The sequence below is a fragment of the Neopsephotus bourkii genome, unplaced genomic scaffold (assembly GCF_033783945.1).
Source record: "Neopsephotus bourkii isolate Nb327-2 ecotype Australia unplaced genomic scaffold, CSIRO-AGI_Nbou_v1 NB_244, whole genome shotgun sequence".
NCBI classification, from domain to species: domain Eukaryota; kingdom Metazoa; phylum Chordata; class Aves; order Psittaciformes; family Psittacidae; genus Neopsephotus; species Neopsephotus bourkii.
In genome coordinates this window covers 1,558,615-1,586,151 of record NW_026900754.1, presented here as the reverse complement: position 1 = coordinate 1,586,151, position 27,537 = coordinate 1,558,615, and the positions used below count along the sequence as shown (strand labels likewise).

Sequence of the window (27,537 nt, the reverse complement as noted above, 5' to 3'; positions counted from 1 at the left end):
AAAGTACAGCCAAATGTTGTCTTCATGTCATCTCCCTCATGACTCAAACACGGTGGGAAATGAAAGCACAGAGTCCCAAGCTGTCCCCTCCTCAGGGATCCCCGACTCTCCTCTGCATGCCTTCAGCCTCCAAAACGGTGCTGCAAGCGACGGTGGGTTTGCTGCAGGCTGCATTCTTCTCCCTGTGGCTCAGGAGGGTGAAAGCTCTTAACGCAATTAGTTAGACCTTGTTTATCCTTAGGGACATCTTTGTAGCCATCTGAACCTACCACGGTGATTCCGGGGAACGGCAGTAGCTGTTCTAATGCTCGCCGAGCTCCAGCGTGGCCACCAGAGGTCACGGTGTTCCCATGCACTGCACAGAACCAGAGCGGCCCTGAGATCCGCACTGGAAACCCGGGGGTTACACGGGTGGAAGGAAGGGTTTAGGGTTTCCAAGCTAAGCACACGGTTAGTTTTCCTTTTAAACAGAGCTGTAGGACTAAGAGCTATAATATAACTTACAGAGGGAAGAGCTGTGCCATCTCCTAGGATGCACCCACAGGAGGGCACAGCCAGCACAGGCTCTGCGCTCCATCCAGTGCACTCTCTCCGTATGCCCACAGCGGTTGCCTGTTAGTGTGCTCCTGCCCAGTAACTCAAATCCTGGGGCTTCTGTGGTGCACATGTTAAGCAGCAACCAAGGCTCTTCTGCTGAATTCCTCAGTGTGGATTGATGAGGTGGTCTGTCCCCTTGTCCCTAATCCTTAGTTGGAATAGGAAGAAACCTATTTGTGCTCCAGCTGTCAGGCTGTGTCCGCTTGGGTTCAAACCTGCCCACATGGAAACCTGAAGGTCTGTCCTTCCACTCTTCAATGGAGAATGAAGATAAGAGGCAGAGTGTTGGATCAAGTTAAAAGGCCTGTTTTGTCAGTGATACACTAAGCAAGCCCTGCAGATGAAGGGCTTGATTTGCCTCAACCTCCATACAGCCTTCTTGCTTGGGCTTTGCAAACTTCAGTGATGCACGTTGTGCCATCTGTAGACATAGAGCCTACATCTTAGGCTGTGGGACTCCTGCAGACTGCAGGTGAGAAGGCAGCGCAGCTGGAGTGCAAGGCCGAGGACAAGTTTGGACACTGGTGCTGCCTTCCCAGCCCCATCCTCCCCTCACTGGCTCCTTTGTGTCAAATTGCTGCTCCTGAGTTCACTGCAAGGTGACTGGAGGGCTGCTGTTCACTTATGTCTCAGGAAATCAGGGAGTTGCTAGTAAAAAATCACCCAGATTGAATGAAAAGCTTTACCTGACCAGAAATGTTGACATGCTTGAGATCACACAGGGTGTGAGTGTCAGGGAAAGTACTGGAGAGATCTTGTTAAAGGTTTCTGAGCTGATTTAAAGCACAAATGGAAAAAAAAAATAAAATCAAAACAAACAAACCTGGAAATAACCCCACTGCTAATGCTTCCACATTTTTCAGTGTAAAATGCTCACATGAACACCAGTAACCAGAACAGGCTGCCTGAAAGGTTTAAATCCAGAAAGTTGTTTATTTGTTGGGAGGGTTTCTTTTTGTTTTCTTAAACATCTGTTGGTGGAAAAAAAACCTTTCCTGGGTGGCTAGAGAAGACAGCATGTGTTAGGACACCTGGTGAACGAGCAAAAGGCTTCTCCTGTCTGCCACGGCCACAGGTGAGTACAGGTCAGCTCTCCCATGCTCCCTCCAGCGCAGCTGGTGCTGGGGCTGGTGCAGCAGAGGCCAGGCCAGAGTAGGCTGTAATAGAGTATTTGGAAAGATAACTGCTCCCTTCTCAGTAAAAACGGAGGTGGTGTCAGCCCACCCAGATGTACAAATGTAGAGTAGGAACATGCCAGACTCACTCATCACTCCAGGAAATCCACTTGGATAAGAACAAACTTTCTCTATTCTTTCTTTCCAACCTCCCAGACACCTCTACTCCACATTTTGTCATAAGCTGTCTGGAGATGATTTTATCTTGCACGCTATGCACTTCAGTGGGAAGGCTGGAGGGGACGGTTGGGCAACTGACATTCAGCTTCCACCCTGAGCAAACTCCCTGCAGGTATCGGGTGAGTCAAGCCTCTTCCTGGCAGGGCCCACATACCTGCTTTGCAAAGGATTTCTAACCACAGGCAGGCCACAGCACCACTGAGGAGCTGAGGGGATTGATCCCTGGGAGTTTTGCCACCTTCCAGGCAGCCCAAGCACATCTGCAACTGCTATGGACCAGGAGCAACTGCTGCTTCTGACCTCCACTTTCTGCTCTGTTGAACAAGGATAACAAATAACAGTATTTTCAACACATTATCATGGAATCATAGAATGGTTTGGGTTGGAAAAGACCTTAAGATCATTCAGTTCCCACCCCCTGCCATGGGCAGGGACACATCACACTAGACCACGTTGCCCAAGGCTCTGTCCATTCTGGCCCTGAACACTGCCAGGGATGGAGAATTTACCACTACTTTGGGCACCCTGTGTCACTGCATCACCACCCTCACAAAATCATTCCTAATCCAAGACCACATGTAGAGGCATCTTTTCTCTGGGATCTCCAGCCCACATGGCTGCTTATTTCCCCCGTGTCCTAAGAGGAATGGGGGTAAATGAAGCCCCTCAGGCCTCTCTTCCCAGCTCATGGCAGATCGTGCTTTGCCTTTATCACCTGTGTGCTGTGTTGGTGGCGTTTCCACCACAACCACTGTGTCTGTATACGTATCTGTTTTGTAAGGCTTGCTTTTAAAGTAAGGCATCGCTGTTGTGACAATGATGCCCAAACACACAGGCTGTCCTAACTGCACCAGCAGAGCAAGCCCTTTATCCCAGGCTATGCTCTAGATAAGCACTCTCAGGCTGGGTGCACCACCCCTACCCTTTGCTGACTTGGCCATCTAAAGACAAGAGCTCCTCCTGTGCACACAGACTGTGTGAGCATCTGAATGGGGCGGCACAGTGGTGTGGATGAAGTGCTCTGATGTGATTCCTGTGGGGCTTGAAACAATTTCCTGGTGAAGTTTCATATACACTTGAGTCATGTCTGCCCTTTGCTCTGGAAGCCTCCTGCTTTGACCTCAGCAGGCAGAAGAAAAGACCAAGTGAGAAATTCCCCCCCACTTCTGCTTTTACCCTTGAAGTGCAGCTTTTACAGTGTGGCTGGCTATACAGTATTTTTTGTTTTCAATCTTCAACTCCTGTACAAATATTCCAGGTCATGCTCCCAGCTCCTCATCAGAGGTTTGTGCCAACTTCTGATCAATCAGATAACATGGCTATTATACTTTCTGCCCTGCTGCTTCATGGTATGCGATAGGACATTAGTCAAAACAGTCTCTTCCAGGTACCTGCTGTTTCAGGAATGACCTACCTACAAATATCTGTTACTTGCAGATTTGCTGCTGTATTTTGCTGAAGAATCTCTCAAATGAAGTGTCAGGGCAATGCGACTGATGATGTAGTATGTGTTTCCATCTGTGCAGAGATGACAGGACTGACTGCAGCTGTAAGTCAAGGTGATACCAGGAACTGCAAAAAAGATCCCTGCTTTCTCCCAGAGACACTCCTTATATCCAGCCCTTTTTGCCACAGGGGAAAGCACTGCCCTTTTCCTTGGAGGATGCTGGTGAAGATGTGCTCCTAAGTGCCTTTTGCACCCGACATTCAGCAATGTGCAGTAGCTGGCTGAAGCTCTGGGGGACTGCCTGAACTGTCTGCTCACACATGGTGCCAGTGACCCATACCTGCTGGAGGCTGTGGTGTTGCCTGGAGGGAAGGAGCAAGCTTGGAGGGAAGAGGGCTCTTGCAGCATGAAGCCTGTGCTCTGTTTCTCCCTGCATCTCTCTCTGTGGTTTCCCAGGCAGAATTCCAGGTGTCTGTATGTCTTTCATCTGTCTAGGCCCCAGAGAAACACCTAAGCCTTAAACTCCTTAGGAAAGAACCAGGGGAAAGAAAACCCCTATTTCAGATGGCTTCTCTCTTAGAAGGTCTCAAATCATGCTTGTGCCACACACATACTTTCTACAGCAGCCCCTTATGGCCAGTTCCCTCAGGCACAGGTGAGAGGAGAGCAGAACAGTTTCAACCCTGTGTCTTTCCATTCTTTGTCCAAAGAACAAGAGCATTCAAGAGAGAGAGGGTTCTGGTGTGATGGAAAAGCCACCCTAATGGGGAGAGAAATGGGGACCACCTGCAGTTGTGGCCTAACAACAACGTCATTCATATGGCCTGTTCACGGCCCCTTGCTGCCCAGCCGCTCCAGAACCTCAGCCGAACAGGAGAGGTCCTGCCTGTTCAGGGTGTTCTGGATCAAAGCACAAGGCACATTAGGGAGGAAGGAGCTGGCCCCATGCAAGCTGGATCCTTGTAATACTTCAGAAGGCAATCAGCACGTCGGAGCAATGGGCAGCAGCCAGTGCCTGCGTGTGCCTGGCACAGGACCAAGTGGGCAAAGACAAGCTCTATCTACTGAGTAAACGGTGAGCAACCTCCTGTGAGATCTTGGCAGCTGGAGGTATTCTGTGAAATCACAGCTTCCGCTGTTTGTTTTGTGTGTAGCTGGGGTTTGTCCTGCTGCCATTGGTGGGGGGAAGCTGCTTGGTTTGTGTGAACAAAGGCAGTTGGGAAGCCTGGGATGGTTGGATAGATCCCGGCACTTCCACAGTCTTGTGAGCTAAGCATGCCCAGCCACCTGGCCACTCTTCCCATGCCACACAGACATCAGTAGCAGAGCTGCGATTTCACTCAGCTGTGTCCCAGCCTGAAAGGCTGAAGTATTCCTTCAGAAGCTTCCAGACAGTGCAGAAATTAAACAAGGGGAGTTCAAGTTACATCTAAGGAAGAAGTTCTTTATTGTGAAGGTGGTGAGGCACTGGCACGGGTTCCCCAAAGAAGTGGTGAATGCTCCATCCCTGGCAGTGTTCAGGGCCAGAATGGACAGAGCCTTGGGTGACATGGTCTAGTGGGAAGCATCCCTGCCCATGGCAGGGGGTTGGAACTGGGTGATCTTAAGGTCCTTTCCAGTCCAAACCAGGCTGTGATTCTATTCAATGAATAAAGACTTCCAGGTAATATGGCTCCATGCGAACACCCTGCACACTTGTGCTGACAGAATAGTATAGTCTGGTACAATAAGCAGTTTTGCCTTTCCTATATCATGGCTTTTGTTTTCCTCAAAGCATTCAGACTCCTGGGAGGTGCAGACTTGGCAGTTCTAAATACCATGATGGCACACAGGGCAAGTGCAGCTCTGGTGTGTTTCTCGTCTGTGGGATTTCTGCCTTCATCCTGAGTAGTTTTGTTGTGTCTGGGTTATGCTCTGCTGTGGGGAGGCCTGAACACCCAGACACCAGAACTTTGGCATTATGCCTGGTAGCAGAGACGAAACTTGAGTGAACATATATTTTCCCAAACCTGACTTCACAGTTTTCCAAAAAACAATTACATATATATTATATTACAGTATTTATATGTATGTATATACATACACACACACACACTTGCTTACCCTGCTGCAAAGCCACATGTTTGCTAAAGTGAGCCTGCTCTGGATTTAGCAAGAGGAAATCAGATGTGTCAGCTTTGACTTGCATATCGAGGATGCTGTCAGCTAATGCCTTTCAGTTCAAATCTGTCCTATCACAAAATTAATTACAAGAGGGGCCTCACAGAAGCATTTTGTTATCATTATTCTGACAGGAAGCTTTGAATGGGGCTCAAGAAAAGGTGGTGCTTAAAAAGCACCTTGTTTGAATTCCTGCCAACTGCATATTATCGATACAGGACTAAGATGTGTCCTGAAGATGCATTTATGGCATGTGATGGAAATGCTGCCCCTCAGAGATGGAGTTTGCATGGCTATACATACACATATCCATGACTGTACCCTTAAACTGTCTGGGTGTCATGGTTTAAGCCACGACACTGGGACTCTAATTAAAATTTATTGCAATGGCTGCAGGTCAAATTAAACACCTCCAAGTGCTCAAAGAGCCTTCCAAGCCAAGACCTTAGCTGGCATCAACAGAACAGGGACTCCCTCCCTGTTATGTCACAAACATAACGGGGGGGGGCTGCTCTTTGGTGTCTAACTGGAGAGATATCCAGGACATTCCCAGCAAAATCCACATCTGATGCACACTTCCCACCATTCTGAGAAGCCTATGGCTTCATATTTGTTGAAACCATCAAGACCTTCACTGTGGCGTGAAACTTGAAAAGAAACTGTGTCAAGCATATTTAAATACTACTGCTGGATGCACTGATATTATTTTAATCTGGTGAATTGTCTTATACACTCAAAAAATACACTTTCAGGAAACATAGATTCTAACTTGGATTTAGTAAATACATTTGGCTGAGTCAAGGCCTAGGACGGGCTGACTTTTTTTTATTTTTGTTTCATTTTGTTTTTATATAATTTGATTTCTTTTTAAATAAACACTTTGGATTTTTTCCTTTTTGAATGTGTTTGTGGTGAAAACAGCTAGGATTAGATGCTGAAAAAGGAAATGTTTTGTTTCAACACCAAATAAAGTCTTTATGAGTTTTCCTTTCACCCTGTTGATGCACAACACAGTATTTTCTTCGGGTTTATTTTTGTTCTTCCTAAGAAAAGTGCCCCTCTCAACCTAGCTTTTGAAATTTATCTTCTAAATATATCTATTCTGCTCAGCTGAAAGTGGACTGAGACGTAGGGCTAGTTCTGCTTGGTAAAGCAGTCAGCTGCATCTAAGAGCCAGCAAGTTTCTGTGGCCTGCTTGCTTCAAAGAGAAGGCTTAAGTAGCTGGTCTTGTTGATCTTGTGTGATTTGGAGCTGGGTAAAAAGAGGGTTAAGCTGGCTCCCTATTAATGCAGCATACACCCTGTCTTTGTATACTAACTACTGGCAGCTCTCTGGGGTTTAGCAAAAATGGAAGATTTTGGTTCCTTCATTGGGCTCAGGAAACAGTGCACCACTGATCCAGCTTCATGTACCAGCTTCATGTGTAGACTGGAAAGATTTCCTGAGTTTTACTTTCTGTCTGGGAGGGTGAAGAGTGCTTTTTAGAACCTGCAGAAAGAATGCCAGGCTTTGCATATCCTGTTGGCAAAAGAACAAAGCTAACTTGGAAGCTATGCATCTGCATTGCTCCCTTCCTATTTGGTTTTGCTTTCTATACTGTCAAGGTAATTTTGAGTGCAACAAAATGGAGCAAACCCTCTGGCTCAGAACTGACAGAAGGCAGCAGCACAGAGCCTCAACTGCCAGGATGAATTCTGCCAGTTGCAGAAGTCAGGACCCACCTCCCCAGTGGTAAAATTAAACCTAAGTTACTACGTCCCGCAGGTGTTGATGGAAGGCACAAACCACCTGGCAAACCGCAGGCCTTGGAAGAGGTACAAACTAAACGCAGACAGGAAATCCCCCACCCAGCCAGGACCTGGAAGTTGCCTGCACCCAAAGAAGAAGTAACGGGCGATGGTTTACTTTAGGTTGGTTATTTGCAAATGACTGGATGTGAGTGACGTTAGTTTCCTGAGCTTTGCAGTAATGCTATCAAATGAGTAAAACACCAGCCCTTGCTATCTCCTCTGACCAGCTTCCTCTAACTGGTAGGTTCTCTCCTCTCTGAAGACCTGATCCTGATCTCTTTGAATCATGATGTGGGTGTCAAAGAAGCAATTCTGGCAGCCAGTATCTCCCAGTGAAGCTGGGTCACAGTCAGGGCTGGCCAAGGGATAAGGAAAGGTAATTATGTCCATGAGTGGCAAGGAAGTAAAAAGTCTTTGTTCTCATCTTTACTATTCCTTCACAAAGACCCAAAAGCTGACAAAGATTATAGGGCAACAGAGAGAGGTTCATTTTTTACAGTTGTAAACATAGCCACAAGGAGGAAGCTGGCTGGGACACAGTCCCATACTTTTTTCCCTGGCATCCCATTTCACCTGAATCTTTGCTGGAGTAACACATCTTCTCTGAAATACAACCAAGTGACAGTTTTTCATTCCCTTACTCACACACCTCCCTGACCCAGCATGCCCTTGTAAGTTCAGACTGGTCTCAGGTAACTCTGTGTGTATTTATCTTGCATAAGCAATCGATCACTTACGTCTTCTGTTTTATGGATCTTCTCCCATCCGACACCTGGCTCCATTACAGTTTGTTGTATTCCATGATGACCATGATGTAGAGACTCTACTACAGCTCCCAGCTCCTGCATCAGCACCAACACCCATGAGGTAGGCACTGCAACAGAAAGGGAAGAACTGTGTAACTACAATGGCCAGTTACTCCTTTCAGTCTCCAGGTATGCTTTTGTTGGAAGTGGGAACTAATTTTAACTGTCTGCTGTCAAAGATGGACTGGGATGGGTGAACCTCAGAGTCCTCTGGCTGGTGCTACTGATGGGACAGAAAACTGATCAGAGAGACACCAAGTATACACATTTCACATGTCATTTTTTCAGCACAGACATCACTCTCTATGAATTAAAGCAAAAGAATAATTCAAGGCCTCTGGAGACAAAGGCTCACAAAGTGGTGAGGAGCTATCTTCCTACAAGAGGTATGACCTTGGTCTTGTTATCTAATTGTTGGTGTACCCAAGGAAGCATATTTACACTGTAAAGTGTTCCTTGTATATCAATGGGTCTATGCAAGGCGATTAATATGTTTAAAGCTTACCAAATAAACTCCAAAGCAGGAGGACTTTTTGTTGGTACGGAAGGGCTGGCTGCGAGTGGCAGCTCTGAATGCCACCTGCTAATCCTTTCCTTCCTGCCATCAGGGCTCTCCCTGTGGTGGAGGCGGGGGCGGGGGGGGGGGGGGGGCTTCTCCCGTCTTTGTTTCCCAGCAGAACATTCTCAGAAATCACACAAAAGCTCTAGAAAAAAAACCATAAATCCTGCCAAAAGAGTCTGGAGCAGCAGGTCTCAAAGCAGAGCCTGAAGAGTTACCCAACCCGCAAAAGCAGTGCCATGAGTAAACAGGGTTTCACAGAGTGGGTTGCTGTTTGTTACCTCTCAGTTAGCAAGACTCCTTTCAGAAGCAGGACTACTCATATCTGATGAGGCCAGCACCTCAGGAGCACCTCTGGCCAGATATGCACTACATAGTCTGAGCAGAAGCAAGTGGGAAAGGACTCTAGAAGACAAGAGGCCTTTGGGAAATTATCCAGGCATGGAGCAGAGGCTCTCTTATAGCCTGAGCCAGCTGTGGGGCTTCTCAAGGCAGAGCAGCCACCAGATGGAATGCAAGGCACTCAGCACATGAGGATGCCCATGAGTTATCCCATGGCCTACCTAACCCATTCCCACAGTATTTCCTATTGTCAAGTGTCAGGGTGCTGGGCACATCTTCGTTTAACTGGAGCCCCAGCACAATTACAGAAACATGTCTCTCTTGGAAACATAACTGACCCTTTGTAACTGACACACCATGAAGGTGAAATTAAGAAAAGCAGCCATGCATTGCAAATATTTGGGCACTTCCCTCTTGGCATATAATTGCTTGTTTTGTGACCTAAACCCCAGTATTCCTTACAGCCCTTCACAAGGGTACAGGTTACTTAAACTAGTTGTAGATGCTTTGATCCTTTCTGCAGTAAGGCAGTGCTACATGGATCAACCAAATGTGACCTAACTCTTGATGCTGCCACCTTGAGCTATTCCTCATGTGACCTCCCAAGTCCTTGTAGTTGCTGTGGGCACACCTTATCAGATCCATCTATTGCAGACTTTAAAGAGGTCCCTCCCTAGTGCAGGGGATGCTTGAGAAATGGAGGATACCAGGCATGCTGGGTTGTGTCATCTGCCCTTGATGAGGGAATGAGGGAAGGCTGCCTTGGCAGTACTTTTCCACTTGCTTTCCTACCAGGGAGCAGGTAACCAGGCTGTTATGACCTGTTTGAACTTTGGTTAGGCTGATCCTTGCAGAGCCAGAGGTCAGATTTGGCTTGGAATACCTCAGTGGTTTGGTGATGTTAATGCATCATGTGTTATTTTCAGATAATAAGAGTTCTCAGGTGTTCCTTTTTTCCAGAAAGCACCTGCAGGTGAATTGGAATGGACCTAGATTCAATAACTTGTGTTAATAGTCACCGGAGATGTCTGGAAAACATGAAAGTTAAAGTCTGTGGAGCCTCTTTTCATTCAGCAGTGACTGTAAAACATTTCCCACGGTCAGATAGGAGCAAAACTCCAGAGCTGTCAATTACCCACAGAAAGGGAATCCTAAAGAACATAAACTTTCTGTTTTGGCAATACAATTGCTTTGTTGTCATAACAGTGTGTTTCATTTTTACAGTGGTGGAAATATTTGTCTGTCAAAAAGTAGCAATGATACACTGCATTTAAGATCCAAGACAGTATTAAACGTAACTGAAAAGCAAACTGTAACACAAAGAAATTCATGGAAATGACAGTCTTTGGAGGTAGAATGAGGGAAGTGGAACAGTGCCCATGAACAGGAAACCTGAAGAGAAGGAAGAATACCCCGCACCAGAGAATGACTGGGAAACCAAGAGGCTGGCTGATGAGGAGATGACCAGTCCTGGTCATCACAGGGCACACACACACCATGACATGAAACGCTCCTGGAGCAAGTTCGCAGCCCAGCATATGTCTCAACTTCCTGCCCCAGGAAAGCATTTTGCCTTGAGGAAGTGTTTGTGCATCTCAAAGGGTAAAGACTGGAGAAGAAAATGTCTTTTTTTTTTGCCTTTTCTGTCCAGAAGACAAGCTAGAGCTGATGTACCAGGAGCAACGGTTCAACTTCTGTGTGTGGCAACAGGTCTGGGGAGAGATAAGGGAGTGGTGGAAATGGAGAACTGCTCTGCTGGAAGGGCTGTCTCTGGAGAGAGCAGGCAGGATCCTTCTTGTCTTGTTACAGTGGGAAGAGGAAAACAGACAGAGGGGACTGAGGATTCCCTAAGAAAGGTGCAGATCTACAGAAGGAACTGGAAGAGGAGCAGGAAGCAGTGAAAGGCCAGTGCTATGCTGAGGCCTTCCCTCAGGACCTTGCTCCTGAGATTTTCTACAGGAATAGTTTTGATTTCTAGTGGGCAGAGCTGTCTTAGGTGATGTGGGAGCAAAGTGGGACTTGGATTTCAAGCAGCTGGAACAGTGAATGGCATTGCTCAGTTGATATAGCTGCAGATTGTCTTGTGGCTGCTGACAGCTACCTTAGTTCCCCTGGTGTCCGCACTGGGCTGGATAGACTGCAACAGCAGAACAACTGAGGGAACCTCTACCCTCAAGCCATGGGTGGAATGGGAGGAACTCCCACCCAGCTTGAGATCACTGATTGACCAGGCTTCATTGTGCACATTTCATTGCCCAGGACATCAAAGATGTATTGAGGTTTTTTGGACCATGACTTATTGGAAAGAGCTACTCAGGTTTTGATCTGAGGCAAAAGAAACCTGGAAAAGGCTCCTCTTTTTAGAGATTGTAGGATTTCTGGTCTTTTAAAGCCTGTATTCCCATTTGAGCCTCTTCTGTAGTTTTATTATTAAAAACATACAGTTTATTCTACAGAGGAATTCCCCCCTTCTCCTGCCTCAGTAATAAGGTAACGTATAAGCAAAAGCGCCTCCAAAAAAAACCACCTGAAACAGACTTCCCTACGTGGCTTCTTCTCCAGAATTATACTTCCATCACTATTTTCTCCTCTCATTTTCCTGTGTGCTACTTGCTACATTTTTTGTTCCAGTGAGATCCCTATGTGGCAACTGCTAATGCACATAATCTGACTGTGACTGCCCTAGGAGCAAGTGAGCCTGCATGGGCGAGAAGGGAAACCACTGATCTGGCAAAGTGCAAACTGATAAATCCAGTCAAAATCCTCTCCTTTCCTGACTGGTGATGCATTACACTGGCAAACTGGCCTTCACTGTGGGTGGCAGAAACCTGCTTTAAGAAGGTTTTAAAACACCAGAGGGCACAGCATTTGGGCTAACGTGGCAGAGTCGCATTTGCTCATGACTCAGTGCCCCTGATGTCAACTCTGCTGCTGGCACAGCAAGAGGGAAAAAGAAGTGAGGCAATTTCTAACTCAAAATGGGTGGGCTGTCACACAACAAACTCTACGAAGGCAGCAGGGTCCTGTCTCCCTGACCACTTCCTCATTAACTACTCCTCAGAAAACAACTGGGAACAAATCCTCTTTCCCACCCCAGGTACAAGTCTCTCTGCAGGGCTTCATCATGCTTATGAGATGGTGAAAGACCTCTGTACTTAGACAGGGAGGTATCCAGCCTGAGACAGAGAAGAATATCTTGTTGGAAGTATTTTAGCATTGGGGTGGTTACTAGAGGAAGGCTTCATGTGTGAGTGTGTTGTCTCTTCCCTACTGAATGCAGAAATGTTTGCATCTTATTCTGTCCTGTGTCCAGAATGAGTGATGCTATATTTATTTCAGGTGGCCTTTAGGGACACATGTGGCTGTGCCTCAGACTCTCCACAGATACAACTTGCCCCTTAGCAGGCCATGCCACTGTGCTTGCATAGATGGTTTCTCCTACTGCTGGCTGCTTTCCAGGGCTGTGTCGGTGCCTATTCTACACCAGGCATATCTCAAGACAAAAAAAAATGACAATGCTGGTTCCTCTATCAGGGTGCTTTGAGTCTGCAACTGCTTTTATTTAAGACTAAGCTCAGCCCCTGGAGTAATGAGTCATAGAGTCACAGAATCACAGAATGGTTTGTATTGGAAAGGACCTTAAGATCATCCAGTTCCAACCCACCTGCCACAGGTAGGGACACCTCACACTAGACCATGTCGCCCAAGGCTCTGTCCATTCTGGCCCCGAACACTGCCAGGGATGGAGCATTTACCACGTCTTTGGGCAACCTGTGTCAGTGCCTCACCACCCTCACGATAAAGAACTTCTTCCTTAGATCTAACCTGAACTTCCCCTATTTAAGTTTGAACCCATTACCCCTTATCCTATCACTACAGTCCCTGATGAAGAGTCCCTGATGACTGCATGCCAGTTCAAGGGAAACAGAACTTCTAAAGTACCTCCTTTTTCTCTTGTACCCCAGAGGTTACAGACTTCTGTTGTTATCCTTACACCCAGCTATTTCCCTTCTCCCTTTTCCAAGAAGCAGCAATTTCTTTCCTGCATTGGCATATCCTCTGCAGCTTGGAGGCAGCATCAAAGGAAACAGCAAGTTTTAGCAAAGAAACCAGCAAGCTGTGGCCTGTCCTATAGGAATGCCATGGCAGGCAGAGGGAGCACGGGAGGCACAGGGCACTGATCTGTCTGGCTGTGATTTAGAGAGCTGCAGAAGCTAAAATGCACCTGTTTTATTGGAGGTGTGTTTGCATGGAGGATCAGATCCTGGCTTACTCTGCTAAAACCGTAAAGTGGAGCAGCTTCTCTGGAACAGCTCCTGGATGGGCTTGTCCAAACAGCAGCAGGGGAACATCAAAAGGTGCAGCGATCACCCGCAGATAAACACCCCAACTGTCTGATCCTGAGCTATCCCCCAGGCACAGCTGAATAGTTTGTCTGCCTGTGATGATCTCTCTACAGCTCCCCCTTATACTGGAGCCTCCTTCCATGGCAATTGCTTAATGCACATGGTGAAGGGCTGTCTTCTTGACTAGCCAGAGAAGAAGGCTTGGTATCTAAAGGATAGTTACTTGGTAGATAATCCTAGCATGAAGCCCTTTGAACAGAAGAAGGAATGAGAACACAGGCTTGGGTTAGTGCTACAGCGAGAAGTCCCCGCTCCAGTGACCCAGCTCCAGTGGGAAGTGTGTTTGCATCAACCATCTTTCAGTAATTATAGCAACAGATGAGTCAAGATCAAAGTGTGTTTGTGAATGATGCGGTGAAGTCAATCTATGTAAATCTGAGCTTTTTTATCTCTGGATCTGTCTTTAATGCTGACTTCTGTCCGGCTTTAACCTGCCCTGGGAAAACATCTCAGCTCCCAGTGCTGCGGCACTGGTCTGGACCCTGATTGCTGCCTGGCTTCCCTTTGCTCCCCTCCTCACCCTGTGCACAGCATGGCTCCAGGGGGACAGCAGCCACTCGTCTGTGGGGCCTGATCCCTGGAGTTCTTCCCAATGCAGAACGGCACATTTGCTGTCACTGTGAGCCAACACAGCCAGGTGCCCAGGTGCTTTGTGCTGACATGCTACCATGCTGCTGGTAGTTGCTACTTCCCAGGGTCTGCTGCTCCCATGGTCAGCACCCAGCCGGCAGCTGCTCCTGACCAAGTGCTCCATAGGTGTTTTCTGATCCAACTTCTCCTAGCCACCAGGCTAGACTCCAGAGAGTGTTTGACAGGAAGGCCCCTTGCTTCAGGGTGACACAGGTGACAGCACATGGAGAGTGCACCATTGGCCCACCCTTTGAATAAATCCCATGAACGCCCTTCATCAAGGCTAAATCTGTTTCATCTTCTTGCTGTCACGTATCTTCCTATCAGTTTCTATCATGTGTTTATCCTGTGTTTTCTAATTCGTTAATTACCTTGCCCATGATGCAAAGCTCCAGTTGTTACCCACACCAGGTGATCTCCTTATGCCATCAATTTGTAAGCACTCCTTTGGGGTATCTCCTTTCTGCGGAGCCTACTCTGGACAGCACCACACACATCTGGGGAGCTCCCTTCCAAGTCCCTGAATCACTGCAATTCTCCTCTTCCTCAGTTTAGTTCCCAGCACTTTCACAGGCTTGCTGAGGTCCCTTTCATTTGCACTACTGCAATCAAATACTTCTTTTTTTCTTCTTCGTCTTTGTAACATGGCTTTTGCTACGACTCTCTGCATGTGAAGAGCAGGAGAATTCTTGGTGTTAGCTTAGAACACAGTCCTGCCAGAGGAGTAACTTGTTGGGTGAGAGTGCTAACAAGAACATCAACTGTCCTTGCCTCAGAAGCCAAACACCAGGGACTTGCTCTGAAATGTCACCTGCAGGGAAGAGAAGTGAATGCCTTCTGGGGCCACGGCGAGAAAGGATTGTGCTGATCAGTGGCTTGATCCGCTTTGTCACTTGTGTCATGGGTATTCACCTGCCTCACCTCATGCTGCAGCATGTAGGGGATGGTTGGTTCTCCAACAGAGGTTAGAGGAAATGAGGCAGGGAGAGGTTTTCTAAATGTGAGAAACAAAGGAAGAGAAGTTACTCCACATATTGGTCTCTCGTGTGGTTGCATGCTGGCTCCAGACAGATTTCCTGCACAGTTCCTGGCTAAAGCTGTTTGAGTCACAAGCAGCAGAATACAGAGGGAAGGCCGGGGTGGCTAGGGGTTAGGTGAAGAGAATGGATCTTGTTCTAGAAAGCCTTTCCCAGATGTCCCTGAGCCAGTCTTGATTTCCCTTGAGAATCTCTGTTGTTTTCATTTGATGTTTCCAAAAGTACTCAGTGCCTTCTGCAGTTACCATGTGGCAAGGATGACCACATTGGGTAGAGAGCTGTCACCTGGGACCAGGGACTGATACCATCTATGCACAGGATTTCCTAAATCACATCCATCATCTAGAGTTTTCATTGCTTATGCTGAGATGCTGTGTTGCTCCTACATGCTTATTTCTCAATAGAGTGGAGAGGTTTAATTATTGGGTTGCAAAGCTCCCAAAGGGTCTTACGGAAATTGAACTGTAAGAGCCAAGTATGATGTAGTGTGTGTCGTGTAGTGATGTAGATAAGTACTGGGACTCCTTAAACCGGGATAGGTTGTTATCTGCCCATTTGCTGCAATCCCAGGGAAGTCTGTCCCCAAAACCAGCTGCCCAACATGCATGCGTTTTGGTTGCTATCATCAAAGTCTACAAGATGAACAGGCAATTCATTATGATATAGGGTAGCGCTTTGAATGTTATAATCTGAGCTTCTTAAAAGCTTAATCTTTCTGTCCCTGGGATCACATCTTCCTCATGAGAAACAATTACAGGATCCTGTGGTAAAACGCTGGATTATTATTAATGAAACCTGCACTGTCTCAGAGTTTTCATTGACTCAAGTGTTCAAACAGATGCCTGACTTAAAATACGTGGGCACTCTCATTCCTGCCTCAGGAGCTACCAATGCTTTTCACAGAATGCCAATAAATACGACCTGTTAAAAGCATGTTTGATTATTTATTAACCTCAGTTATGTCCTACTCAAAATCACTCATCAGAAAGTGCTCAGCACTTAATGCAGCCCTGAAACTAAGTTGGGTGTTAGCTACATCTTTCTTTTCGTTAAGTTTTTCAGGAAGAAATGTCTGGATTTTGTCAGTGCAACAGCAATCCGTAGATTTTTGTTTTTCTCTGAGCCACATTCAGTTGGGGTCTGTAATATCTGGAACCATTTTTGCTAAAAATGTGAAGACAGGAGCCAAGCTTTGACATTTGTAGACTGAACTTAACTATCAGGATGCTTTCATGGTGGCCCTTGGTGGTAAGACACTTCTGTCAAGCTGTATATAAGCTTACAGTTGAAATAAAATGCTCCAACAGTTTATGTGGTAGGGACACAACTTCCTGGCTCAAATTATAGAGACCACATAGCTGAGTCTTTTGCCCCATACACAGAAGACAAAGGGAGGTTTGCTGATCATTTGGAGGAAACTGGGGTTTGATATTATGTGTCTGTTCTCTTATGCTACTCTTCCAACTCTCCAGTGCAAGCTGTGAGGTTTCAGGACCATGCCCTGTCTTTGCTACCTGTGCATACAAACAGGATGCAGCTGAATCTAAGTTCCTGCATGGAGACTCCCACCACTCTCGCAGTACTGGTCAAATCTTCTGGGATGCGTGCTGGAGCTGGTGCAGGTGCTTGCATGAAAAGGAGCAGACATGCCTGGATTTGGTGCTCTGGGCCTTCCTTGCTGTACCTCATCTTCCTGGGAGAAGGACCAAGGGGAGCAAAGGTGCCAGTTGCTGCCAATGGCTATGAATGACTTTGTGTAAGTCACATCTGCTGCCCTGCTAAGTGTCATGATCCAGGAATGCAGCTACTGCTCAGGCAGTTGCCAGGTGGCCAAAGCAACTGCAGGTGTGTATCTTTTTATGTGTTTATATATGTAAATGGAGTCAAAGTCTCAAGTGATTAAGTCATGCAATGTAAAGCATGTGACAGTGGTTAAGAAATAGCGAAGGGCAAACAAGGGTGACAGGAGGAAAGCATTTCATAGTGGCAGCTGTGAGCTAAATCATGTTGAAATTGGGTAACCTGGATTTTTTTAGGGGAGAGGTTGGAAAGGAAGAGCGTAGCACTGGGAGAAGAGCTTATTTTTTTATCTCTGGAAAGGGTCCTGAGCCTTTCTTTGTAAAGGGCTTGAGCCCTGACTTTTATTTATGTCTCCTACTCCTCTTCCTCTGCTTCTCATCCTCCCTTTCCCTCTTCCTCTTTCTTTCCCTCTCCCTCTCCCTTCCCCTCTGCCTCTCCTCATCCCCAGTTATCCAGCTGTTTAGTAGACATACAATGCCCAGTAGTTTACTCTTGGCTTCTCCGTGGCACAGGAAAAAAGGCAGAGTGGTGAATGAAATGGACTTATGGATGAGACTCTGTCTGCTAGACTCACATTGGATCACATGGGAAACCTTATGCTGAGTGGAAAATGCCCACTTTAATGGCAACTGGATTTGAGTCCATAATTAACCACAGTCATCACATGTCTGATTTGCAGTTGTGAGCACAAACAAATGACTTGTCCATGCACTGACTGTGCTTCACATTAAATGCTCCTGTGTCCAGGGGGTTTTAAAAACCCACAGAAAACTGTATTTAGCAACACTGGTCTGATCCTCATGGAGATGAGTAGGAGTTGCTGTACTAGGAGAGCTAGACTGTACCCTTCCACACAAACCAGCTCAGTGGCAGACATCAAATGATGTTGTTCCTCAGCAGCCTACTGATGTTATCATTGTTTCTTTGAGCAGTTAGAAAGAACAAGATCCTACAATGACAAACCACAACATTTGTTGTGGTACATAAAGACATGTAAAAAAAGGAACCTTCCCAAATATATATATATATATATATTTCACATCCTTTTTGTTTTTCGTGGACCAAGCACCTTACAGATAATTTGCTCATGACCTGCCAAACAAAAGGTACCAGGGTCCAGCATGGAAGACAGACATAAAATAGCTAAAAATCAAATTTAGAGAGGAGAAGTGCGCTATTAAAAAATAATCATTAACTTGCACACTAAGGCAGCATCACACTTACTGAGCTTTGAGGCATACAACTCCAGGGAACAATGAAAAGCTGTGTCTTGTTGCACTAGGAATTACTTTCCGTTCCTGTATTCCTACCTAAAGCCTAAAATACATATTAAGTCTAAATAAAGGTGAATCTAAATAAAAGTGCTCCCTGACCTCACTGGATGTTGCACAGATGTGGAACAAGGGGAGGAAAGGTCATTCTGTCTATATTTCAAGTTTACTCTTACACTAACACCACATTTTACACACACAGCACTGATGGATGTAAATGTTTACCTAAATGTTGAGGTTTGATTGAAGGTATTTGCTTCAACAAGCCATATCGGTTTGTCATTTCCTTGCTAGATACCTTTGGCAGGTCTCCCCTAGAAGCCACCCTAGACATAGAAAGAGGCTGCGAGGGTTGAGCAATTTGCTCTATAGACTTCTATGCCCTGTCATCACAAGGCCATATGGTTCCATTCAATTACCAAGTGTGTCCCTTTGCACTGCTTGTTGGCTTTTGCAGAGTTGTTAGACAGAGGGGGAAAGTATTTTTTTTCCATAGGTGCCGTCTCTGTTATTCCACTGTGGATTTCCCCAGCTCCTTGGTGTCAAACCTCCTGGCAGCACTGCTGTGTCGGTCCTGCTGGTTTGTCCTGTTATCTTGAGTGCCGTGAGCCACATCAAATACTGGCACTCCAAGTGCCATGGGGATTGTGCTGCCTGTTTACTCCCTGCTGGGACTCAGCTCACTGGAGGAAGATGATCCCCTAAGAAGATGTTGCTGCACTGATGAACAATGGGAAGGTTCTCCATAAACCATATGGGGTTAACGTGGGGAGCATAGTGATTTTGGACTGACACCACCAGTGTAGAGGACACCACAGCCCCACTGGTACTGGCCACACATGAATTTGTAGAAATCAGCTTTAAGTCTGAGACTAGAAACACCCATGTAACCATACAGAAGTGAAGTTCTACGCCCACATTTGCACCACCAGGTGTGGCTGCCCTCTTTTCATGGTCATCAGAAGACCTACAGACTTAACCAGGTCAGTTTGCAGCCCCTGCCTAGTGCACAGCCTCACAAAAAGCAACTTCACCAGCACCTGCAAATCCAGTTTAGTCCCTGGAAAAATGTGAGTGGAACAGTGGTAGAGATCACACTTCAGGGTGGAGACTGCTCTCCCCAGACTAGCTGCAATTGTTGTGTAATGGTGCCAGTGAAGTTTGGGAACTCCCTCACATACCGGGAGGATTCACTTGATCGCAAGAGTTAATTTCACTTTCTGGCATCTACCATTCATCAGAAATTCCAGGACAGAGCTTTAAAAAGCAACTAGTGATTTAGGATCTCATGACTGCTGGACATTTAAGATTGAGGTACCTTGGCAGGTATGCTCGATGCTCCTCCCCAGACCTCCTCCTCATAACAGCCACCAGAACTGTGGGTCATTCCAGAAGCCCTAGGCTGTGATGTGGAGCCACCACTTGCCCAAGGTGAGTCACAAAAGCTCCTTCCACAGCACGTTTGCCAGCTGGCAACCAGTTGTGCAAATGCAATAGGGGACACAAGAAAACTGGAGAGTCTGCCATAGTGGGGTCACAAGAATCTCCTCCCCAGCTTGTGGAGTGGTACACAGGGGGCTGCATCTCCAGCTTCAGCTGTAGCAGCCACACAGAGGGGTCTCCTGCTCAGCCCAAGGTGATCTGAGCACAGTAACCGGGAGGGCTTGTGCAGGACACTCTGGCAGTTCAGTACTTCTGCACAGCTTGCACTGGCTCCTGTTTTGGACACGCTTTGGACAAGACTGGGCTTTCTTTGTGAGACCCTGCAGAGAGCTCCTGCAGAGAAGACCTGGGTAAGCAGCTCCAAGAGCTTTCCATCCAGCAAGACTGAGCCTATCTAGCTGGGTGATGCTGCTAGAGGAGTGAATTCAGGGAAGTCTGGCAACTGTATCTTACAGCTAAAGGTCCTCAGTTAAGCTATAAAAAAGCATCCTACCTTTCCTGAACCCATCTTGAACTCTGCCCTACACCAATCCCTAGCAAAATGGTACCTGCATCCGTTCCACCCAGGCATACAATCAAATGGTGAGTCAGTTCACTTATTCATGCATTTATTACCCAGATAACTCTCTATTAAGCTAATGAGTCATTCTTTTCCACCCACCAAACACATAGCTAGGATGCTGCTTATTTCTGCTATTCATAAACTAGAAGTAGAACAGAGCCTTGTATCAGAAAATTTATCTTCTCTAGAGAAGCTCTTCAAAGAACATATAGTTTGATCTGTGTGTGCTTTGACAAGCTTTGTGGATCTCCACAGAGTCCCATTCAGCACATTTAGTGAAAGCAGGGGTATGACTTTCCTGCACATATTCTTTTGAACTTGAACCTTGGCTGTTGTTTAAAGGCAAGTGGACCCTGGCTGGAGGAGGGAGGAAACTGCTGGTGAGATAAGTAAGGCTGCTTCTCCAAGATGAGTGGACAACTTGATTCCAGGCATCAGTGAATTTCAAGCAGGCCAGGAGATGAAAAGTTAGCTATACATACGCACAATCCATGCAAGCTTCTCTGACACAGCAGACTTAGAATTGCCATTTCTTGCTAGTTTGGCAATAGTTTGAACATTCCCTAAGACTCCAGAATATGGGCATTTCTGAATGAGGCATAAGTCTATTTTTCCCTCAAACAGGTTTTGTTCCCTCAGGGCTGTGGACAAAAAAATTGAAAACACAACTCGGTGCATCCAACAAGCAGAGGAATCAGTGGGCAAATAAGAAAGTGCCTGTAATACATATTTTTGTGAGAGTAATACATTTTCTCTGCAGTATCAAGGTTATGAGGCCCAGTCATTTATTTTTCACATGCTTGATGTGCTCTATAAAGTATAGCTGTATTTGAACACTCTTCTGATCACTTTCAGCTGTGCTTTGCTGCTGAGATGAGCTGCCTGAGCCTTACAAATAAAACAGTGTCTTGATGTCCGAAAGAAAGGTGATGGGAAAAGTTTGTCTGACTTTCTCTCTGGTTTGTGTTGCTGACACAGGTCAGGAGTGTTAAACCAGACCATAGTTCTACAGTAACCTTTCATCCTGCTGGACCAGTGGGTGCCCTTAGCCAGTGAGCCGACAACTGCGTAAGTGAAGAGCCAACCAGTTCAGCTATTTAGGCTGAAACCTCCTGATCAGAGCCACAATGAAGAAAGGATGAGCTCAAGCTTTAGAAAGGATTTTCCATACGGTGTTCTTATTGCAACTCTTCTGTCTGTCCTTGTGCTGCCTGTTTGAAAGACTTGCTCCTCAAGGAGCGATGATCCCAGATTTTCTCCAGACTGGAGTCTGGACCCTGCATGCTCTTTGAGGAGCACTTGCACTGCCAGTTTTTATTTAGCGGAGCTGTACACAAACATCATATCCTTCAGCTCCCTGATGTGTTCTCGAATTTGGCCAGTTGTTAGAGGGGGACTGAGAGAGACACGTGCTGCACCGTAGCTAGGACTCATTTCCTCAGAAAAATAAGCTAAAGGCACTGCATGGTGCTGCAGCACGCTGGCAGGCCTGTAACTTCCCTGAGTAACAACAGGTTTCTGTACCACAAAGCACTTGGGCACACCAACTTTAGCAGTTTCCTCTTCAAACAGGGGAGGGAGATGTGGAAGGGTGGTCTTCATGATCACATCCTCATGGCTCCTCTTTGCCTCTGGAAGTCCAGACTCTTCACTGGACTCCGACAGTTTTTGCAAATATTCTTTGTTTATTTTTCTAAATAACTATAGTTATTTTCTAAACTATATGGCCTTAAGGTCCTTTCCAACCCTAACCATTCTATGGTTCTATTCCATCCCTGGCAGTATTCAAGGCCAGGCTAGACAGGGCTTTGAACAGCCTGGTCTAGTGGACGGTGTCCCTGCCTATGGCAGCGGGTTGGAACTAGATGATAAGGTCCTTTCCAACCTGTTCTGTGATTCTGTTTTATGATTCTAACTACGCACATTTTTATATTATGAGCTTTTCAGGCTCAAAGCTTTTGCTAGTTCCCAGAACTTGCAGATGACCCCAAGCCTCCCATCTTTGCTAAGAAAACAAGCTCTTCTCACATCTGTTCAAAAATATTGACCAATATTAAGGAACATACTCCCCTCATTTCAGAGGCAGTTACTGGAATGTGCTTGGTATTCAGATGATAACTTCTGTCTGTAGGAACTTGCTGAGTGATGTCTTGAATCACACTTCGATAAAGTGATGTGTTTGAAGTCTGTCAGCCCCTTCTCAGTGCTGTCACTCAGGGTTCCCCAGCCTTGCCTCTGTCAGCAGGTATCAGAGTAGGGTCCCACTCAACTAAACCTAAAACCAGCCGATTATTGATTAAAAACACAGACTGGAGAAAAGCAAGGAAAATGGTCTTTTCATGGACAAGTTCGCTTAATACGGACAGCAACAGTGGGCTTTCCTCTGGTGAATGTCAGCTGAGGAGCAAGACCCTTCCAGCCAGGCTTTGCACAGACCACACCATGTGATTTTAAGGGTGTTGGCTTCTCTTGTTTCGAGGCTATCTATCTCCTACATAAATGGGGTTTAATTGCTCCTTCCATCAAGCCTGACAGAAGAGTGCTAACACACCCAATGGCTGTGAGCAGGCCTGTGACTGTCTGCAGATCAAAGCCTATCATACCTCACGGCAGCAACCATGAGCACATTCCAGGCTAACCTGGAATCTCCTGAGAGGCCTGCGAAAGGCACAAGAGCACCCTGTAGCCTTGCAGTGCTCCCCACCCACTGCTGCCTTCCATTAATTAATTAACTCTGCAGCTTTGTTCCCTTATCAACATCCTCCCAGCAACAGCACAATAAATTGTACTTGCAACAGATGATGCTTAAATGAGATGATCCCAGGTCTTTGCAGCTTGAAACAAGGGTGGGAAACTCATAGCTTTGTGGTGTCTCCAATTGTTTCATTATACAATCAGATCTTAATTGCTGTAAGAATATGATTCTAGTAAATCCGGCCTCTAGTACCACTCATGTTAAAGACTTCACTTGCTAAGTCTCCACTGCTATACACAGTCAGACTAGCCCTTGTGGGTTTTTTTACTTCAGTGGGCTTTAAGGTATTGAATTATCTGTAGAACTAACGCTGTGTTCACCCACCCTGTATTTACCCACTGAGCGGACAGGCAGTGAACTTCAGTTAGCTGTTTGAGATAGTGAAAGAGAAGGCATTTCTATAGGGAAATTAATTTGAAATGAGGTAACAAAAATAATCCAGATGAATCACCAACTGGAGATGTTCCTGCTGGCTGAAAGAGAGGATAGGCATGAGATGCTTAACTTGACTACAATAAAGCACACCTTATGTGCACAGAATCATAGAAACCTGAGTATGATAATAACCAGAAGGCTGCTTCAGGGTAACATTTGATGTGAGAAGTGTGAGGGAACTAATTCCTCGTCCTAACAGTGGGAAAAGAGCCTCCAAGTGGGGAGATCAGTACCATCTGCCTGACTGGTATAAAGTGGTATGAGAATGTGAGGGACAGAAAGGGAAATCTGCACATTTCAGCACTTAATGATCTGCATGACCACATCAGGCAGCACACAGCTCTGAGAAGGCACTTCCCAAGCAGAATGAATTCCTCAGAGTTAGAAACTCATCTGGAAGGACTGGAGACACAGGAATTATTCTGTGTCTCTGTGTGTACTGATAGGGATCAATGAGAGCTCCTGGGGACCAGATGCTTTTCTCTCAATTGAGAGGGGGGAAAAATCCTCTTCTTTTCTGATCCTTTCAAACTGTCAAGCAACACTTTAGCCAGACCATCAGCATTTGAGGCTCAGGAGTGTTCACCTGCCCTGCTCTGCAGTTGGCTTCCTCATTGTTTTATCTGGGCGTAACTCTCAGCAGCAGTGGGAGCCCTGTGTTATGAACAGGTACTACAGAGTAACATCCTTGGGGTGGTTCTCAAGATGATTCCTCCTGAGGAACACAGCTTGGTTTGAATCATGATAAGAGGCAAGACTGCATCAAGCAAACTCATGCCGAAGTCCTTCCATCCAAATGAAATGTGTCCAAATATAAACACAATTCAAGAGATGGATGCTGCTTGTGAAAAATTCCAGTCCAGGTGTCCTGCAGAATCCTGCACTGACTGGAATTTTCCCCTGGAGCACTGTGCTGCCTGCTTGCCCGCTTAGGAACCTCAGAGGCATGATGGGGTGGGTGTCCATAGCGGCAGCTCTGGTGACTCAGCAGGTGGCAGCCTTCACCTGGACTTTGCAAGGAGTTGTCACCTTGAGGAAGGTGAAGGGATGGCTGAGGAGGAAGCCACCCCTCTGCTGGCACAGAGTGCAGAGTCTGGATGTTGCTAGCTGTCAGACTTTACTCCAGGTGTGAAGAAACCCATGACAATGTGCTGGAAGAACTGATCTCCTGGACAACAAGCGGCCTTTCTTTTGGCACCAAGAGGTACCGCTAGCATCTCTGGCTCCAGTACACTCCAAAGGATCTTTATGCAGAACCCATGCAATTGAAAAGACAAACTGAGTTTGGCACTTTGGAAGAGGTTTGGATCAACAGAATCACTGCTCCTTTGTATGGTAAGCAGGAATAGGGAGCAGTATAGTTTTTCCTAGTTTTTTTGAGTGAAAATTTGCTGCAGGGGTGAAAATCAAGCCTGTTAGAGCTGTGTTTTGGGAGAGGGACAGTTTGGGGAGCAAATAGAACCTAGCAAAGCTTTATATGGAATGCAACTCACATGCTCATGAAGAGGGGAATGCTTTCACCATGAAAACCATCCAGTTCCTCAAGGAAAGTAGAATGAGATGGTGCTGGTGTGGGGTCTGGACATGAAGGAGGCATGACAGGCTCCTGCTGGTGAACAAAATTGCTTCATTCAGCCCAACTCTTCCTGTAGTCAAGATGAGAAACCAGCCCTGAGGAATCAGTTTGGTGAAGGACAGCATCCTCCACCAGGTGGGACTGAGTGACAGGAGCAGAAGCCTCTTCATGTGCTACAGCTAGAATGGCCTAGCTAACTGCAGCCTTGGCCTTCATGTCCTTTCAAAGCCAAGGTGTTCCTAAGCATTACAGTTTTGATTTGAACTGTGATACTGGACTCCTTTCCCAAAGCTCTTAAAATTTCAGGCACCGTCAAGATGGGCATCTTTGAACTGTTCACCTGCAAACGAGAGGAGGAACCATTACTAACGTGAGAAACCATCGTGGTTTCCTCAGTGTTGACTCAGTGTTATGCCTGCCTACCTTTTTCCCTGAACAAGCTTAAACCAAATAGCAAGCATATTTTCTCCTTCTACTGAGAGGCAGATTTATACTCATGCTCGTGTCATTCTCTCAAAATACCTTATACAAACACCATTGTTTTTGGACAGACGGCAACAGAGTTTTGAAGGGACATGTACCGGACCTACCAGAACAGGGTTTCCCTATGTTTGACTCTCTAATCCCCTTATTCAGAGCTAAAGCAATAGGCTCACACCTCCTGCACAGAAAATCTTTTCTATCTCCATCCACTGCCTTCAAAAACAAACAAGGATACCCACAAACTCATGTCCAGCTATTACCATGAACGAGAAAACAAGAGACACAAAGCAGATTTGCTGCATGCAGATCTATAAATGCTACTAAGTCCATGAGTGAGGAGATGTTTTTGCTCTGCATAGTCAAACATATCCTTATCTTTCAAACACCTTCACTTTAGAACTGCTGCTGACTGCTTATTCACAGGGGATTTGTTGTTTATGCAAGGGCTTTCATGAAGCCCCCAACATGGTGACACTGCTCAACTATAAATTGGGGCACGGATAATGCTTGGGTAAAAAGCTGCCTGAAGTAAGGGGGTTGGCAGGACTTTCCTGTGGCCACCTTATTGCCTCCACAGATTGCAAAATCCAAAGCTGCAGCTGCAAAGAGACTCTGCAGGGTGAGTGTTAGGAATGGAGATCCTTGGGTGTTCACTGAATGCTTTGTAAGCAGTCCATTGACCGTCATGAAGAAAGCACTGCCCAGAAAAGACCAGAAGCTGAGACATTTACTCTATCCACTTTGTCTGCAGAGAGGTCAAATGGCCTACCCAGTTACAGGGGTGATGTCAGATATAACAGTTCCCAAGCTTTCTCTATCAGCTCCTGCCAGCTTTACCTGCTGGCCCTTACACTTTCTGGCAGAGTCTCCTGCTCCTTCATTATCAGACTGCAGTTTGAAACAACCATACAGATAGCCTGCTTCAAGATGACATCCCCTGGGTCTGAGATGCTCCCAGTCCCACTGCCATTTTCTCATTTGAAGAACTTGCTGGTGCAGTTATTCCAAAGGGAGCCAGCTGTGGTGTGAGGATTACTAGGAGAGTTATGATAAAAGTGGGGACTTACCTTCACTGCTGTCTTTAACCTTCCATGGCCTGCTCTCCATTCACAACATTGTCTTCATCTCTATCTGTTTGGGAGGAGCAGGTACAGCTTAAATGCAAACATCACAGCTAATCCCTGTACCTTGTTTCTTTCTTCAGTGAGTACTGGTTCCAGAGAAGCCACAGTCCTGCTTCTGCACACTTTCTCACAACCCAGGTATTCCTTGGTCACCCACTACCTGAGGAAACCTTCCAGCCCCCATGTATTTGTCTTGGTTCAGCCACATTCAGATTGGCTTTGTTGATGCTACAGTACTGAGTGTGGGATGACTGGAGCAGATCTGGGTTGAAGGGGTTCAACCAGACAGCCCTTGCCTGCCCTTCATAGGCAGTTGGATCCCTGGGCCACATGTATACCCCAAGGATTTCTGAAGAGAAGCTAACTGAAAAAAGAACCTTTGCTTTTCAGTGCCATGCCCACCCAGAATGACCATGCCGCACATTTGCCTGCCCTGTGGATAACACTGGTGTACATACCACCCACAAAAGGCCTCACACAAAAGATCTTATTTCTTCCTTTCTCCATACTCTTCCCTGCGGCATGCCTGCCATCCAGCTGAAGGGAGGGCTAGCTTAATCCTGCAACATGGCTGACAAAAGGGACTGAGCTAGGCCCTAGTCCAGAGCAGGGACTGAGTGGCAGCTTTAGAGTGAGCTGGCTTAGCTGGAAAAGTTCCTCCTGAAGGTCATGGGTGCTTGGGATAGTTTGCAGAGCCTGGTCAGCTCACTGAGGTGTATTGACCCCCTGAATCTCTGACTGCACCCACCCAACAGGGCCTGGCTGCGGAACAGTGTGAGAAATCCTACATCATGTAGGAGCTTTTAAACACTGTACCCAAGCAATGGGAATGCAGAGTCCCACAGAGGCCTGTGGCAGAGGAACACAGGACTCCTCCTTCTGTTGTAGGCAAGTATTCACCCCAAGCATGGCACCCATACAAACTAAGCAACTTTCCAACACCCTGTCGGGTATTTGAC

The 27,537-nt window shown here is 46.5% G+C and overlaps 1 long non-coding RNA gene across 2 annotated transcripts; it reads left to right on the top strand.

The window, feature by feature from the left end:
- The first annotated feature begins 7,194 nt into the window (after positions 1-7,194).
- Positions 7,195-19,906, top strand: LOC133208155 (uncharacterized). Of its 2 annotated transcripts, none has more exons than XR_009724262.1 (3): positions 7,195-8,263; positions 16,184-16,377; positions 19,527-19,906. It is a non-coding gene; the product is annotated as an uncharacterized LOC133208155 (long non-coding RNA). The 2 variants fall into 2 exon arrangements; XR_009724261.1 differs by having other exon boundaries at positions 7,195-8,284; positions 16,192-16,377.
- The last annotated feature ends 7,631 nt before the right edge of the window (positions 19,907-27,537 follow it).